The sequence below is a fragment of the Equus caballus genome, chromosome 10, assembly GCF_041296265.1.
Source record: "Equus caballus isolate H_3958 breed thoroughbred chromosome 10, TB-T2T, whole genome shotgun sequence".
In the NCBI taxonomy this organism is placed as follows: Eukaryota; Metazoa; Chordata; class Mammalia; order Perissodactyla; family Equidae; genus Equus; species Equus caballus.
Window position 1 is genome coordinate 413,761 of NC_091693.1, and position 18,524 is coordinate 432,284.

Sequence of the window (18,524 nt, forward strand, 5' to 3'; positions counted from 1 at the left end):
CAATAAGGTGTATCACTGAATCTTTTCTGCTCTGTTTCTGTACAAGAGTCATCTTTGCAAGATTTCCACCCAATTCTCTAAGAACAATTAACTCTACACTTCTGCCAGCAGAAGGTTGCGGTGTCTGGGGAGACAGACTGTTTTGTTAAGATACTGTACCTGCTCGTGTTCACAGCAGGGCTTACAGAAGGCAGGAAAGGTGTCTTGTTTCCTCCTGAAAATTCATACCTTTTACCTAGAGTAGAATCTTCTTTATCAGATGAGAATATGTATAACCCACAACATTCACAAAGAGCCCACATAATCACCAAACCCGTACACAGTTTCATGATTCAATGACAGCTAATGGAGTTATTCTCAGCAAAATGGGGTACTTGTTTGCGGTGGAACCCCCTCCTCCTTGCACATCAGAGTGGGACCCACCTGGATGGAGTATGCACAGCAGAGATCCCACCCTGCCTTGGAGGCCAGCCACCAGGAGCAGCAGGGCCTGTGGCAAAGCGGTTAGCACCATTCCTGGGCAGTGGACTGTCCCACTGTGCTCTCAGAGCCAGCCTCCTCCTGAGCAGGAAAACGACAGATGCTACTCCACACACGAACACATCAGGCCATGACTTGCCTTTTAGAACAATCAGCACAATGTGTTCAAAAGAGCAGCTGTTTGATTATGGTTGCAATTTGCAAAATATTAGCTTGAGATGCTGGAAAGAAGAGGTTTAGCTCAGCTCGTTAACATTTGTGGGTAAAGAAACAGGGCTCTGTGCTCCATCTGCACCCAGGAGGCAGCATGATATTGTCATGCAGGGAGCCGGGGTTGGGAATCAGACCCATCTGAGCTAAGATTCCGCCTCTGCTTCCTTCCAGCTCCAGGCTCTGAAGTCTTCGTGCTTTTTCACGCATGAGATCCGGGCAGCGATGGTGATTGTGTTGTGGATCACTGCCCAAGACGATGCATGCAATGGTTTCAGCACGCTGTTTGATACTTAAGAAATGCACAAAAAAAAGTCTGCTCTGAGTGTCATTTAATGAATTGTCCAAAACTCATTAAGTTTGAGATGGAAAGGGGCACTGTTAGTATTTATCCTGGGCAACAGGTGTAAAGCAAGACTCTCCCAGGCTAACCAGCATGCAGAGTTGCCCCAGCTATGAGCGTGAGGCTGTCCGCTGCAGCTTCCCTTTGTAACCTGGAGACAGCTCTGGTGTGGAGAAAAATGCCGCCCCAGGAATGAGTAGATTTGCTTTGAAATTGGAGTGTAGATAACCCGGATATAGCTTGGATCATATTATGGACTGGATTGCATCCTCCCAAAACATATGTTGGAATCCCAACCGCCAGTCCTCAGAATGTGATCATATTTGGTACTAGGGTTATGGTAGATGTGATTAGCTAGGATGAGGTCATACTGGAGTAGAGTGGCTTCTTAATCCTGTTAATCTATATGATTGTTGTCCTTATGAAAGGAGGGAAATTCGGACATGACACAGAGGGAAGTTGGCCTCACCGGGGCCCGGCCAGCCCTCCGTGCAGGGCTCCTCCAGCCTCTATGACTTCAGCTCTTACCCACTCTCTTCCTTATTCACTTCTACCCACGTCATCCTTCTTTTTATTCTTTGACACACCAAAAACTTTCTTGCCACAGAGAAAAGCACTTTCTGGCCCATCTTCCTGGAATTCTCTTCTTCCAGATGTTCACGTGGCCTTAGTTTCCTTTCTAGACAGAACTTCCTTGACCTCAGTATCCCAAAATGCAACTCAGCAATTATCTCTGCCTGACCATAGGTTAGATGATGAACAAGTGCACGGACTGTGAAGCCTCTGCCTTTCTGATTCCTCATGTTGATACCGATCCTGATATCAGTTTCCCCACATTAAACCCAGCATACATGGGGTTAAAACCAAAGCACTCATTCCCTGCTTACTCTCTGTTTTCCTGGCTCCAGAATCCACTATCCTCCATGGAGACAGACACCTCCAAGGACAAGCACCTGGATTCATCATCTCCTCCCTGCAAAGAGATACAGGCTGGTGGGAAAGCTCTGACCAGCAAGGTCATGTGCTCCCCCTCCCCTACCTAAAACACCAAATAAAAACCCTTCCTTTTAGCTTTTCGGGGAGTTTGGGATTTCAGCGTTAGCTGCCCTCTCTCCTTGCTCAGTGCTGTGCAATAATAAAATTCCTACTTTCTTCCACCACACCTGGTGTCAGAGATTGGCTTGCTGTGCAACGGGTGAGAAACTCACTTCAGGTTCAATATCAGTGTCATCCCCAGCTCCTAGGACGGTGTCAGGCACCTGGTAGGAACATCAATAAACATTTGCTGGATAAATGAGTGGATGGATGGATGGATAGGGTATTGAGATGCAGAATCATAGCTTGGAAAGATTGGTGTCATGGAGAATTTTTGTCACAAATCTGTGTTTCACGTAGCCTTAGGGCTTAATGTAGTAGAAGCTATGTGAGCCTGGGAAAATATACTCTCATTCATTTGTTTGCTCATTCACTCATTTGCTCAACATATAAAAATCATGCACCTGTGATGGTCTGGTGCTGTGCAAAGTGCTGGGAGGCACTGGTAAGCACACAAACCTGGTGCTGGCTCTCAAGGAGCTTAAATTCTTTTAGTGGTACAGTCAGCCAATTTAAAAAGTAAACAAACTGCTAAATAAGAAATAATTGGTAGTGATATAGACTATGGATAAAATGAAACAGAGAAAAGAGAAAGAGATGGGGTATGCTTTATTCTGCATGTCTGGGGAAGTTCTTTCTGAGGAGGAACACTTAGACTGAAATCTGAATGGGAAGAAGAAGTGGGTCTTGTGAAGAAGTCTGGGCAGAAGGAAAAGCAAGTACAAAAGCCCTGAGGCAGGAGGAAGCATTGAGTGTTTAAGGAACAGAGAGCAGGCCATTACGGCCAGAGCACAGTTAGCAAGGAGCTCCTGCTGCTCAGTAGGATAAGGCCTCAGCAAGCGTGCAGGTGACAGAACTGAAGGGGCATGGCAAGGAGCCTCAGTGTCCTAATCTGTAAAATGGGCATCAGAGTGCCTATCCTGTAGGGTCGTTCTAGGGATCAAGTCAGATCACGCATACCACGAGTACAACACGTGGCTGGCACAGTGTAAACAGAAGCTGACAATATTTCGGCACTGACTTTTTGCCGAAAAAGACACACTGGCTTCAATATTTCTGGTAAATTCTCTTGTCTGGGCTGGCTATGCTGGGATCTCTTGCCAGCAGAAGAGATGTTCTGGAAGGAAGTCTAGATGAACATCCTGGGCCTGAGCCCTTCCTGCCCGTTCTCCCATCTGCCCGTCTGCCTGCATGTTTCTACAACGTTCATTCATTTTTAAATGGACACGAACGGAGAACTAGGCAAGTGGAGGAATATTTCCGCCTGTTACAGTTAAGTTTGGGGCCACTATGTAGCTACAGGAATTCTTAAAATGAAATTTTGACGTGACAGTAAAAGAGGAGAGAAGATGCAAAACTATTGGAAGCCCTCCAGTCTTGGAGTTGGGAGGCAGGGAGCCAAATCCAGGGCCTGAAATGGCTTTGGACTAATCTTGGTTAAAATTCTTTCTCATAGAGAGATTCTGACCTCCTTTCTTTGCGCTTAAGCTGAGTGGTTCACAGGGTGTGGGAGGTGACACTAGGAGGCTCGTTAGACAAGTGTGCTGGGCTGAGGATGGCTCTTGGAAAGCGCTCAGACTCCTCGCTGTGTCCTCCAAGACACCCCAGTAAAGGCTCTGGCCTCTGCCAGTGTTCCCCGCCTGGGCCCGCTCTGGCTTCCACGCTGCTCCTGAACACGCAGTTCTGTTCCCTTCTCCTAGTGCTCACATGTGGTCTTCCCTGCACACGGCTGCTTTCTTCCTATCGCCCGTGATTGATCCCTCCTCAGAGAGGCCCCCGGACTTGCATAATTAAAACAACCCTCCTTTGTCCCTGCTCGATTTTCTCCCTAATGCTTATCACTGCTGTAAATTATTTTGTTCTTTCGCTTGCTTGTTAACTGGCTGTTTCGTCCCATAAAATCATGTCCACGTAAGAGCAGTGACTGATCTGCTCTCCATAGCACCCTGATGCCTAGAACAACGCCTGGTGCTCCGTAAGCATTTGTTGAATGAAAGATTGAAAGGAGAGAAGCAAATCTTGAACTGACTTGCATAGGCGAACAGAGGAAATTATTAGAGGGTACTGGGGTGGCTGTGCTTTTCAGGAAGGGTGGGACATCTGAGGCACAGAAGACGTGGAGGGGCGGCTGGGCCTCCGGAACCAGGAGGCTGACTGCTACCAGGACTCTCTCTGTCTCTTTCCTCTGCTTCTGTCTGTGTGTAGGCATCATGCGGTTTCACTGTGAATCCTTTCTCCACATAACAGGAAGGACGACTATGCACGGCTACTGAGGCTCAAATCTCGTAATTTCTGACCCTGAAGACGAAGTAAGCCTCTTTTTAATTCCCTTGTAAAATGACTCAGGCAAGAGCCCTGACTGGCCTGATGCGGAACCAAGTGCTTGGGGCCCTGGGGATGGTTTGCGTGTGAACGTGCTGGCTCCTGTTGTAGCTGGGGGAGGCAGAGATGGAGTAGCTTCCGAAACAGAGAGATATGGGGAAGATGTCCGCTACACTGGGCCTTGAAACACAGAAAGGTGGGAAAACTTGAATAACTAGGCATGGAGATGGAAAGGAGACAAGATTTACCATAGGAAAAGCAAGCAGAGAAGCCTGGAGTTAGGAAAACTGCTTGGGAAGCTTCTGCAGTGGTCCCGACGTGAGGCAGTCCACACTTCCTGTATCCCTGACTCCTCGGAAAGCAGACCTGAGGCACAGTCTCCTGTGCTTCCAGATCATTAGGGAGCATAGTGCTGGGGGCAGGAGTGAGGCAAAGGAGGAGAGTGGGAGGAGGAGAGCCAGAAAGTGGATGTGTCTGCGAGCTGCCACCATCTTGTACCAAGCACACTGTTGTGTATACAGTGTCATCTTCCAGGAGGCCATGTAAATGATGACTTCTTAGGAAGTGCCTCTGAGAGCAGCGTGGGTAAAGAATTTGTCTGCTGGACCCCTTTTCCCTTCATCAAAGTTTGGCCCCGTGGGGCAGTAACTTCCCCACACTTCCAGACTGCTCACGTGCGGGCATGGGAAGGGCACATACTCATGCCTCAGTGTCAACAAGGAAGCCTCTGGGAATGAGGCTGCAACCCCAGAGGCCAGTGAAGTGGAGACGACATGAACTGACACATAAAAATGGGTCTGTGGCAACACCAAAATGGAATGAAAAGCAGTTGGAAGAGAGGAGAGGAAGAGTCTGTGAAAATGTGTGAAAATTGGATGGAACCTACAAACTAACTGAACATGGGGATTGAAGGCGAGCTAGGGAGCTGAGATTCAGCAAGAGTACTCCACCGAGCTGCCCAGTGTTCTAAGAATCTCCTTCTCACTCTCTTCCTAAATTCTGATTTCTCTGCATAAGTTTTGATCCTAAGACTTGATTTCTGGATCTCTGAGTCTGACATTTCTCACAAACTTGGCAAATTCTGTCATCATTGGTGTAGGGGAGGAAGACATTTCCTCTACCCTCTCTGGGTTCTTCTGGCCAGAGAACAAATTAAATTAACATGAGACAGAATAACAGGAGAAAATTAAACAAAGCTTTATAAAGTGTATACATGGGAGAGGCTCAGGCAACCTGAGCAACTCGCCAAAATGGCAGAAGCCACCACCTTAAATATCATCGTCAGCTAAAAACAAAGGAGGATGTTAGGGGTGGAGGGGGAGTCGAACATGGGAGATTACCACACAAGTACAGTAGACAAGATGCAGATTTAAGTCCTTTCCTTTGGCGTTGATTAGGAGTTTCTAGAGATAAGCTCATCCCCCCTTCTTCCTGGTACAGAGAGGGAGACGCCTTTACAGATGGAGATTTCCTTTACAACGTAAATGTCTTTTAACAAAGTGTAAGTAAATTCTTCTTTTCAGTTGCTTTCCTGTCTGCAGTCTATTAAAAGTAACCAGCCCCAAATAATCCTCATGCCAAAGAGACATATCTTGGGGTGGCCAATTACAGGCCCCCACATTGGCAAGGAATTAAAAGCTGAGGTCTGGTTTTATTTGAAGAGCAAAGCCTGGACAAACCGTACCATTGGAGTAGAAAAATTTCAGCTCCCTGAGAGACAGATGGGAGCTGAGGTTCCATAAAGAAAGCACCAGAAGACCCTGCTGTCAGTGTCCTGTCTGCAAGCAGGGACCGCAGGCTGGCGGAGGGCTCGGGCAGAATGCAGCCTCGCCTCCTGACGGGCTCCCTGTAGTGACTAGAGCCTGTGCAGGCATGTCAGGAAAGTGAAAGGACATTAGGAAAGTCAGCTTCCTATTATTCCAGGAAATGGAATGGGTGTTATCTCATGGGCAAAAGAACCGATGGGCAAGAGGAGAAGGAAACCGGGGTGGCATGGTGATTGTACCACATCTCTGCAATGAGGGGCTGGTGTCTGACACATCAGATCCTCCTTCCCCCTCCTGCAGTTAACGTTACTACCAATAGTAAACTACTACCAAATAATAAAAGCCTGTTTTCTTAATAAGCGTAGCAAGTTTGTACATTAACAGCCAGAAGATGCACAGAACTAGCATCTCTTGGCTTTTAACTTCTGGAGTGTGGCAAAAACAAATTATCACAAAAATTGAAAGATTATTGCCTTTGTTGAGCCAAATACCTTGATCAGTTACTAGGGGGAGAAGATAAGACCATAAGACATTGGTTGCCGAGAGGCTTCAAAATAGAAAACAAGTTTACATGCGTCAGAAATGAGCAAAGAATGGGGTGGGAAGAAGAGAAAGGGAGGGGAAAATCGGCGAGGGAGGCAGGATGCTGAGTGACACTGTAAGGTGCTCAAGGCCAAGAATGTTCATGAGTTTTAAAGTTTGTTTGGTGTTGTGAAGGAAGTCCTTTGTCTTCTCAAAACTTCAATCACAAGGGTGACAATAAAATTATTATTAATTGAGCTCTTATTAATTGCCAAATACCACACAAAATACTTTACCTACATTATCTCATCCAATCCTTCCAGCAACCACGGGAGTTGAGCACTGCTATTATCCTTATTTTAAGCATGAGGAAATGGCAGCTTGGAAAGAGATGACCTGCCTAAGGTCACCAAGCTGTGAGTGGTAGAGTTAGTCTCCAAGCCAGGCAGACTGATTCCAGAATTTGCTCTCTTAATCACTTCCTCTGCTAATATGCTACAGACTCAAAGGCCATCGGTGTGTGTGTATGTGTGTGTGTTAATAGAGCCTGAGGAACAAGACACAACCCAGAGGCGGGAAGTTGGAGACCTAGGTAACCACCAGTGGGAAGCTCCCTGCACATTTGCAGAAACGTGAGGCAGGGGCTGGCCTTCTTCAGGGCATAGTATACAGACTATTTTCTCTGGATTTTATGTCAAGGAGATGTTGGATGATAACTGGTTGGCATTTATAGACTAGAGGTGTTAATTTTGTCTCTATAAGAAAATGTTATTGTGAAGAGCTGTGAGAATTGTTGCATGAAATTTGTTAGCAATAAAGTACCAGTGTTTGTAAATGGTTTATTTCTTGTGTAAATGAAAGCGGGTTTGAGTTGTTCGCTATAGCAACATGATTTTCATCCATATGTATTCTGATTCACCTCCAGGTGTGGGAGAGTAAGGGAATAGACAGTGTTATGAATTGTGCATAGCTCCTCTCTATCTTGCCTATGCGACTGCGCATGGCCCAGATTGCATATGTAAACATTATCCATCAGAGGTATCTTGGCACAAAGTAGTTTGAGAATAACTTGACTGGACAACTACTGTGTGACTACAAGAATTCCCTCCGGCTCCTGGGTTATTTCAATGCCTATTGCCTCTAGGAGAAATGATGACATTGGGAATTTGCACCGGGTTCATCTGCGTTATGATTCTGCAGTGCTATTCATTTTGGTTTCCCGATGATGTTTAGTTGCTGCCACATACAGAAGTGCAAACTGTGAAATTGCCCCTGCTCTGCAAAAGGTGAATGGCGGTAGAGTAAAGGTGATTCTAACTTTAATTAAGAAATTGGAACTTGTCACACACACAGACACAGAGCATTTTGTTGATTCTCCTCACTTTTTGTAGCTGTTCAGGATCAAGTCCATAGCCCAAGAGGAGGCAGCCCAGTCCCCTAAACCGTCATTGTTTCCATATCTAGAGTAAGGATCCTGATGGGAGACGGCCTAGGGATGCTCCCCTGTAATGAGCTGGATTACCCTCAGCTCAGCCAACCACATCTCCACCTGGGGCTCATTTGCATTTCAGAGGCAACAGAGGGCTGGAGCAGCCACAGCTTATCCAGTGCCAAACAGTTCTAGCTGCTCAGTTCAAGCCAGTTGAAGCTTGCATCTCCCTTTTCCTTGCTTGCTCTGAGCCCAGGAGCAGCCGTGGTCGGGCTCTGGGCTGGACAGTCAGGTCTGTTTTTGCATGGGTTTATGTGGGAGTCACAGTACTCACCCAGTTGATGAAAACACATTTTTGGAGGGAGCTTCTAAGTCATTGCTAGCCAAACATCTACAAGACCATTAAAAAACAAAATTCCACTGAGTAAATCAGAAGATCTAATGGGCTTTATTAAATGATTCATTAATTGAGCAGTATCCCGTCTAGCAACAAGAAGTCACTCTGAGGGATTGTACAAATGTGAGGTTTTATAGGAAGAAGGGTAGGATAAGGGAGCCAATAGCAAAAGAAAGGATTATTTTTAGGCCTGGCCATCTCCTCTTGGGGGAGGGGAATAGCGGGTGTCTTTATCATGCAGATCACCTCTTCTTTTTCTGGGCAAAGCATGGGGCTCAAGTGACAGATTACTTTAGTGGTACTTGACCAGAAGACTTCAGACTAGTGATTAAGATTACATTTCTGGTGTTAAATCTAGGTTTGGCTTTAGCATGAGTGATGCCATTTTGAGCCTGTGGTTTTCTTTTTACCAGAGGTCTAAAACAGCCCAGCTGATAGAGGCAGCATTATTGGCAGAAACGATTCCTTCCTTCTGCCCTCCTTCCTTTTCTTCATTTACTTGGTAGGTGTTTGTGGTATAACAGGAAATAAATATTTGGTCTTTGTCCCTGTTTCCTGGCACAGAGCTCCTACGGTAACCGTGGGCCCTCGAGGACCAGTTCAACACACCCCACCTTATCAACAGAGTAATTAAGAAATTGTCTTTCAGAAAATGTGCAAAGTCACACAGCCAGAGCATTCACAGAAGAAGAAATCTTGACCTGAAATGACTGCAGAACCAAAGAGACTCCTCCCCCTGGAATTAAAGGACCAGGACACGATCGGAACTAAAAGTTGGACTCTTATCAGAAACGAGGGGTTTGTCATTCAGGAAGATCCGGTGATCCCACCTCATCATAAATGTTTAGAACCTCACCATAAATGCTTGAAGCCCACCAATCAAAACCTGTCCCACCAGTGTTTCCACATTCAGCCTGTTTTCCCTAAACTCTTAAATTTTGCCCTAAATCCTGAACTGGGGAGAGGTACAGTAACACTACTCTTAAAATTTCCTGAGTGATAGGAGCATCTTCTGTCATTCCTAATAAACCCCTTCCAACCAGACCTGATTCACCTACTAAGTGACCCTTGGACAATCCCCAGCCAGGTTTAGAGTGAGGCCGGTCTGCAGAAAGGCCAAGCTTTGATTAGGGGGTTAGAACCCTCAGCCCTGCCCCTTCCTGGGAGAAGAGAGGAGCTGGAGATTGACTTCAACCACCAATAGCCATGATTTAAGCAATCATGCCCAGTAATGAAATGTCCTTAAAAATCCCTGAAGAAGGACGTTTGGAGAGCGTCCAGGTTGGTGAACATAGTGAGGTGCTGAGACAGCGACGCTCTGGAGAGAGGATGGAACTCTGCCCACTCCTTACCACGCCCACCTTACACTATTCGTGCTTCCCATTTGGCTCATCCTGAGTTGTATCCTTTATAACAAACCAATAAATGTAGGTAAAGTGTTTTCCTGCATTCTGTGAGTCATTCTAGCAATTATTGAACCTGAACAAGGGGTCACGGGAACCCCCTATGTGTGGCCAGTCAGTCAGAAGTATGGGTGGCCTGGGGCTTCTGATAGGCATCTGAAGTGGGGGCAGTCTTGTGGGACTGAGCCTTTCAACTTGTGGGGTCTGAAGTGAGGTTGAGGTAGATAGAGTCAGAATTTAATCTAATTGTTGGACACACAGTCGATGTCAGAAAATCAGAGACATTTACTGAACATCTATTATCTGTCTAGTACTATTAAAATTGGGAATGTATTTGGTTGTTATCAACATTGAAAATGCTGTTGCAGTCCAGAACACGTGACTATGTTTGTCTGCATTAAGGAAGGCTTCACAGTGGAGGTACTATTTGAAAGAAGTCAAAATTTAGCTAGAAGGTTTTAGGTACAGAGGAGAAGGACACTCAGGCAATAAGAACAGCTTTGACCAAAGCACAGAGATGTCTTTGGGGAAATCCCCTGTGGCTGGAATCTGGGGAGGAGGCATAGGACTAATTCCCACGGAGACAGATGGGCCCCCCAAAGCAAGGGCCTTACACACCAGATTGACCAGTTTGTACTTTATCTTGAGGTGTGGGAGATCAGAACTGGCCACCCCAAAATGTGTCTCTTTGCCTTGATTATCTTTAAGGACAAAAATCTCTGAAAGAAACTTCGACCTTCCTGCTAACTGCCTAGAAGAATTTGAGATAGAGACCTATTCCAGGAAGGAGCTAATACCATAGTATGACTACAGTATAATGTCAACTAGCTGTGATAGATAGAAAGGCCCCGGGAAGCCCATTTTTATCAAAGTTCTCTCTCAGGTCACATTGTCTACGGATGGCCCAGCAAACATTTGTTTATCAAACATTTGCATTTCTGTCTTGATGTAAATTGTCTTCCTCCCCTTGAGTCCCAGGCCACTACCCCCAACACTCTCCTTTGTCTTTAGCTGAAGACGGTATTTAAGGTGGCAGTTTTAGCCATTTTGGCGAGTTACTCAGTTTTCCTGGGTTTCTCCCATGTATACATGTTACTGAACTTTGATTATCTCCTATTTTCCTGTCTCATGTCAATTTAATTCTTAGACCAACGAGAAGGACTGAGGGTAGAGGAGGAGTCATCCTCCCCTACAAGGGTAAAGAGACTAGTAGGCAGGTATAATGAACACTGCTTGACCTTGTATCCTCTCAGAGTACTTTTTACCCCAGCTATTGCTGCAGCAACTAGCTTGTCACCATTAGAAACAGCCAGCACTTTGTCTTTTCTGCACCATGTACATCTTATTTTCTTTCCTCCAGTGCTTCTCTGATACTATGAGGTGTCTGTAAGAACCACCTGGAACACATATGTGCCCTGAAAGTATGAGGCAGGTAACAGCCCCACGGAGGCTCCTGCAATAGTCCAGACAAGAGTAATGAGATTTGATGAGCTTGGAAAGAGAGAGGTTGGCGGCGATGGATATTGGAGTTATTTGGAGTCAATGCTGAAGCAGACCAATGTCCACTTTGAATGATTCTGGAGGAGGAGTGCTTTCATTTGTCTGGAGGCGGACGGGGCATTCCCCCAGGCCTCATGGCCCTATTTAAGTGGGCTTTGAGCCCAGATGGAGAAGAACCAGATACTCCCTGCTCTTGAGCCCACAACCTCCTGGGACAGACCAAGTATACAGACAGCTTAAAGGCTTTGTGCCAGGGGAGTACGGAGGGTAAAACAAACATCTTCACATATGACCTCTATTTAGATATACCACCAGCTGTCTCCTGACTCCCTATCATCTATTACCATGATCCTTTTCAATATGGAAAGCAACCACTTTTCTAGGATTAACTCCTGATAATTCACAGTTATTCTGTCCCCTCTTCCCCAGACAGCCATCTCTGGGCTTTTGTCCGTGCTGCTCCGTTCACCTGGGATGGCTTTATTCCCCTCTCTACCTCTTGAAATCCTGTTTATCTTCAAGGCTTGGCCCAATTGACGCCTCCTCCATCCGAGAACGTGAATTGTTCCCCCATCCGCAGTCCTTGAGTTACAGAGCTTATCTCAATATGCCTGGTGTTGAAGTTGCCGTGCACACTCTGTCTTCCCCACCAGGCTGTGAATCTGAGATCAGAGGCAGTCTAGTGCACCTCAGTGTCCGAGTATCTCTTAGAGAGAAGGTTGGCACACAGTGGATGTTCGGGAAATTGCATTCAGTATAACTTAATAATATACCCTTGCTTAATTTGTCCAGTTGTCCTTTTTGATAGTAAAGAGCAGAGGCTTGCAGAAACAACAACATGGCAGCAACAATTAATTGCTCTCCAGTGGAGTGTGGTACTTTGTCAGCAAGACTGCCATTCATGGAGAAAGTGTGGCGCATGGCTGCCTTGCCCTTCAGAGCCTCATCTTCCAGGACTGCACAGGACCAGCTGGTGAAATCTTCCTCTTGTACTTCCAGAACTGATTTTAGGGGTGTGTGGGATTTTTTGGCATCACTTCAGTGGGGCCAAAGCCCAGTCAGAGAGTTTCTTGCTCTCCTGCCTCCTGCCACTGTAGAAAGCCCCACAGCCTTCATGGTGTGAGCAGACCAGCTGCTAGAGCTCTGCTGAGACTCCCTGGCTTTATCCAGCCATAAAAGTCACTCACACAATAGCCAGCATTGTCTGGGCAGGACAATGCAGCAGCGTTTCCTCAGCAGGAAGGTGCGTCATCCCCATTTTACTCTGAGACCCAGTGAGGGAGGCTGCTGTCTGGAGCCTGGACCTGGAAGTCTGTGCTCTGGGCAGCCAAAGCTGGAGCTTTTAACTGCTGGACTTCCACGTCAAATCCAGACCAGTGCTCAGACTGCCCTCCCCTTGTGAACATTACCTCAATCCGCAGAGCCCCGCTCCAGGGCTGGGCGTCTTTGGAGGAGACAATCCCTCCACAGCCCTGGGCTCTTAAGTGCTTCAAAGTTCAAATATGTAGGACTCTTTCTGCTTTTTGTTTGCTTGGTTTTTTTCTCCTGTTATTTATCTATAAGATTTTAAATTGAAATGTTTTCTGCCCAGACCATGGATTCAGAATGCAAACAAAATATTTTGTCCTTAAAAATATCCTTTAATGAAACAATACATATAAGGACTATTCTTAATTATAAAAGAACTTAACATTCTATTAACTAACAAGGGGTCCTCCAACAGAGAGGGCAGGATCCCATCTGTGCGGCGTGCGGTTTATTGCCCGGGGGAGGGTGGCGTCTGAGGACCCGCGGAGGCCTGCCTTCTCACTCTCCTACATTGCAAAGAAAGAAATTGTGAGTGATGGCAAAGGACTCTGCTGAGCTGCCCTCTGGCAATGCCATTCGGCAACAAATATAGCCGTTGTTTCTTCTAGGCCAGTTTATGAGTATTTTCCACTTAAAAAATAGGCTTAGGACAAGAACAATGCTAATGCAGAGTTCTGTGGCAAGAAAAAAAAAATCAGTCTTCAAGAAAAGGGAAGTAGTGGTTACTTAGTGTAAAATATTGTTTATGAAATCATAAAATAGAAAGTATTCATATGCTTTGAGGTTTAAAAACTAATTGAATTTTAAGCGGCACATGCATCCACATGTGATTTTCCCCGTGGATATGGTGACTGCATTTACAGAGTAGCACCCATCTATGAGAAGCATTTAGTTCTCAACAGTTTCTGGAACACACGGTGCTGTGAACGTGCTGTTCTTCCTGCCTGGAATGCTTCTCTCTCCTCACCACTTTCTGAACCTCTCGTCCATGTGTATTCTTGAAGCTCAAGGATCCCTTCGCTTTGAAAGTGTTCCATGACTCAGCTGAAGTTGACCACACCCATCTCTGACCTGCACTTTGCCCAGCACGCATCCCAGCCTTCATCGCTCAGCCATGCAAGTAGGTCTGCACGCTGCTACCCGCTGTTACAGGCTTGCCAATCACCGTCTTTGTCCAACTTTCATGATTTTTGCCATATCTGCATTTCATTTGCACTATTACTTTCCTGATTGTTTTCTTTAAACTAGTCATCTTAAAATTTGCAAGGAATCTTAAAATCACTTCTCTAGGCTCTAGGCAAGACCCCAGTAGCACTTGCTACAGAGATAATGAGACAACAGTGTTTGGTACCAGCAGAAGCCTACCGCCTGTCAAAGGCTGGACCCTGAGCCTTCCCTGCCTGACTGAGATGAGCTGGTGGTGGGAAGCTGTGACAGACTGGCACCAAACAGGCTTTCTTCCACATGCAATCCGAAGGACTGAAGGGGACTTGGACATGGAAGAATCTTTCACTGGGTGATGATGTTATTTTAGGCTGAGATTCCCTCTCATTCCAAGGACAGAGTTTCTAGTGTCTTACACTTTGGAAAACACTGTCCCTGGCCTGGGAGCTTCCCTGGAAAACAGAGACCAGGTGTGATTCAGCTCCATATTTCTCTGACCTGGCACATTACAGAATAAATGTGTTTGGGCAGAATAACTTTCAGTACCATCATACTATATTTAATGTACAAATGGATTCACTGACTGATGGACACTGTTGCGAGGTCCCAGATGCAGCGTCAGCCATGCGTGGAGAGAATGTGAGGCTGTTTGGCTCTTACTTTTCTTGCGTGGCAAAATTCAAGACATGTGTAACGATAGCTGCGTATAGTAAGCATTTACCACGCGCACACATAAAATCATTTAACCTTTAAACCACTCTGAGAGGTAGATATTCTTATCACCAACTGTAAGATGAGAAGGATGGGGCTCAGAAAAGGTAAGTAAGTTATCCAAGGACACTCAGCCATGGGTGACAAAATTAAAATATGAACCTGGTTTGTCTCACTCCAAAGCCCTCATCACTGCATCAAACTTCCTCCTAACAATTATTGGTGAAAAGACCAAGCTTGAGAATCTAGAGAGCTGGTTCAAGGATTAGGATGCGGACATCTCTGGGGGCCGCTATGCTGCCTAGCCCAAATCTCAAACTAAATGGGGAAGCGATGATCTCCAATATTGAATTTGGTTGACTGGCCTTTTGGTTTGACTTTGAAACCTCTCTCTGTGCCCTAAACAACTTTCCGTCCCCTCAGCTCCAATCATTGTTCCCTCTGCTGAGGACACCCTTTTCCCGATGTGACCATGTCGAAGCCAAATGTCAGTTAGTCGAGGTTTGGCCTGAACACCACCTGCTTTGAGTACCTCTGTCAAAATGACATTAAGTCTGTCTTCCCATAGCATGTCACTCATTCCTCCACATGGGGCATTTCTCAGGCTGCCTGTCCAAGTGTTTGTCCACAGGAGGCATTGTTTATGCATCTTTAATAAAATGGAGCCAATGGAACAGAGGGTGTGCTGGACCAGAGGTTGGTTTAGCCCAGTCATGTGACCCAGCCCTGGCCATTGGCAACTACAGGGACAACTGCTTAGACGGGCAGGATGACACAACATGTTGTGTTGCTTTGTGGACTTGCACTGTTTTCTGCATTTAGAAACTCGTACAGCAATTTAATTGAGTAATGTTATGCTTGTTAAGTCTAATAATAATAATAACAAAATAATTGGGATTTGCATTTTGAACATGTTTATTGTTTATTTTCTTTATCCAGCCATTGATTTTTATTGTATTTTACAAAAATAGTGGTTTGTGATGGGTTGGAAAAAGACACCGGTTCTTCACCTCAGATAGTCTGAGCAGCTCAGGAACTTCTGGGAAAGATTTTCCTCCTTAAAGAAAGGGGGGCTTCCTCTTCGTGGGAGTCATGTCTGCACATAATGCTGGGGACCGCTGTGTTCACCCAAGTGGCCATGTGAGAATTCCACGCCTATGCTGGGATGTCAGAGAAGAAAGACCGGGGGCTAGCATTTATTGGTAGCAACACTAGCTACCATTTGATGAGTGCTTACTATATACCCAGGACTTTTCTAAATGATTTATGCACATTTCCTCATTTAATCCTAATAATAACCCTAAGTGCTATCATGACCTGCTATGGCCTGAGTCTTTGTGTCTTCCCCAAATCCACATGTTGAAATCGAATCCTGAATGTGATGGTGTTGGGAGGCGGGGCCTTTGGGAGGTGATGGGCTCCTGAGGATGGAGCCTCACGAAAGGGACTCCTGCCCTTATACAAAAGACCCCGAGGGCTGTGTCACCTCCTCCACCATATGAAGACGCAGTGAAATATAGCCATCTATGAACCAGGAAGCAGGCCCTCCCCAGAGACACAATCTGCTGGAGACTTGATCTTAAAGTTCCCAGTTTCCAGAACTGAGAGAAATAAATTTCTGTTGTTTGTAAGCCACTCAGTCTAGACTATTTTCTTATAGCAGCCTGAATGGACCAAGAGATTACCTCACTTGTCAGACAGGGAAACCGAGGCTAAGATGCTAAGGGGTTAAGTGGCAGGGTTGCCTTTGAAGTCCAGTCTTGTCCCGAGCGTGGGCTCTTGCCCACAACAGTGATGCTGTTGAGCCACTGACCGATGGACCCCGGGGTCAACACCTTCCTTTGGTGTGAGGAGGTAAATCCTCTTCTATGAGTCTCTTTGGGAGGGATTTCCATTACCTGCAGCCAAAAGCATAGGAGCCACATGATAAGAAAAGGAATATTTCACCTGAAGTATGTATTTGTGCAAGCTTCAGGGAAATGACTGGTTAAATGATGGGAGCCATCCATTCCTGGTAAGTATTTGAAGCCAAATTGTCAGCATTCAGCCTTTAAAGTTGGATTGATTTGTAGGTGAACAACACTCATAACCTTATCTCACCTAGTTCATGATTTTATTTGAACTCTAAATTTTATGTCTAGATGGTGAGGGAGTCAATTCTCTAAAATACGTAGCCACACCCAGTGCAGAAGAGGCTGTGAAGGGCCTTGGTGTACACACAAATGCCATGATAAAGAAACCCTCCCTCCTGAGCCTCCTGCAGAGCCGACTGTGCTGAAGGCCGACTCCCCCTGCTGCCATCTGCCATCTGCACGCGTGTCGTCTCTACAACAGACTTCTTCTTAAAGCCGGGCTGGGACTTCACCCACAGGGGCTGCAGGGATCTTGTTACTTCTGTGTTTAGAGGCTTCCAAACACTGAAGAGTAAATTACGCTGTTCCCACTTGTTCTCCTGATAAGGCAGGTCAAGCGGTTCTCTCTAACTCTCTCCTGACGTGGCTGATTCTTGAGTGACAGCTGCAGCCCGGGCTGGCAGTTGGAAGGGTTTTTACTGAAGGTCATAAACTAAGAGCAAATGATTATCTTGCCATGTGGAATTGTGCCTTTCGGGTTTGTGTCATAGAAAATGGGATTAGAGTAGATGGATTTAGCTGCATCCTTCCCTCCCATAAATATCTTTTTGAAGTCATCGTTATCCTTAATTACTGAGAAAAAGATCTAGTTATGTTAAGAATCAGGGTTATACAAACTCTTGACATTGCTGCTTAGTCATTTATCATTGTAAATGACATTCCTTCAAAGTTATGTTTATGATGAGTAAAACCCAGGGTGAGATGAAGGAGATAAAGCAGGTGTCACCTTTTGGGTAAGGATTGTCCTCTGTAGATAGTTTCCCTTCTCAGACACAAAGATGGAAATAGTAATATTGATATAATCAGTATTTAGATAGCAAGAATTTTTTATTCAAAATGTATATGAATCACGGATAACTTGTCTCAATTCAACGCACCCCAAACAAAAGAATGCTTTGATTTCTTAATCTTGTCTTTCCAACGATGGCAGAACGGCTGAGCCAGTGGAGTCAGACATCTCTCTCCTACTGAGCATTAGGAGAAATCAAGTCAGAGGAGTAAACTGCCCCATTTCCCCTTAGCTGTGGGAACTGGGAGAAGGTGGCTCAGCTTCTGCAGACAGGAGTGTGTGTGTGCGTATGGGAGGGCAGGGTGCCTGACAGGAGTGGATGTGTGCGTATGGGAGGGGAGGGTGCCACGGACAGGAGTGTGTGTGTGCGTATGGGAGGGCAGGGTGCCCGACAGGAGTGGATGTGTGCGTATGGGAGGGCGGGGTGCTGAAGAAGGTGTGAGTTCTAAATACAGTCTTGAGCTCTGAAGTTAGTATTATTTCTTTAATTCAAAAGAATAAACATTTTTTTAGTTTACATCACATTTAAAGTCACCATGGTAGGTGCTGGGGACACATCGTGATTAAGGCAGACAGTCTCTCATTCACAAAGCTTGAATTCTCTCCCACTTGCAAATATATACCAAGACAGATTCAAGCTTTCTCCTCTGGCTTTTCATGGCAGGAAAATTATGGGCACCTGAGGATCTAAGCCACAGTCTACTCCATCCACTGCGAGCCACATCCATCCCAGGCCACAAAATAGTCTTCCACCCCGGAGCCAGGGTGGCGGTGGTGGAGGGCAAGGTCTGGGTGAGGTGCTGGTTTCTCCCTTTTCTTTAAATCCGCGCACCCAATGTGTGGGCCTTTCTCCCTCTTCTAAGCACCTGATAGTGGACAGGGTTTACTCTGGCGGTGGGCTGGGGAATCTTGGAATAGGGCTTCTATTAACCACTGCAGGTGGCTCAGAAGC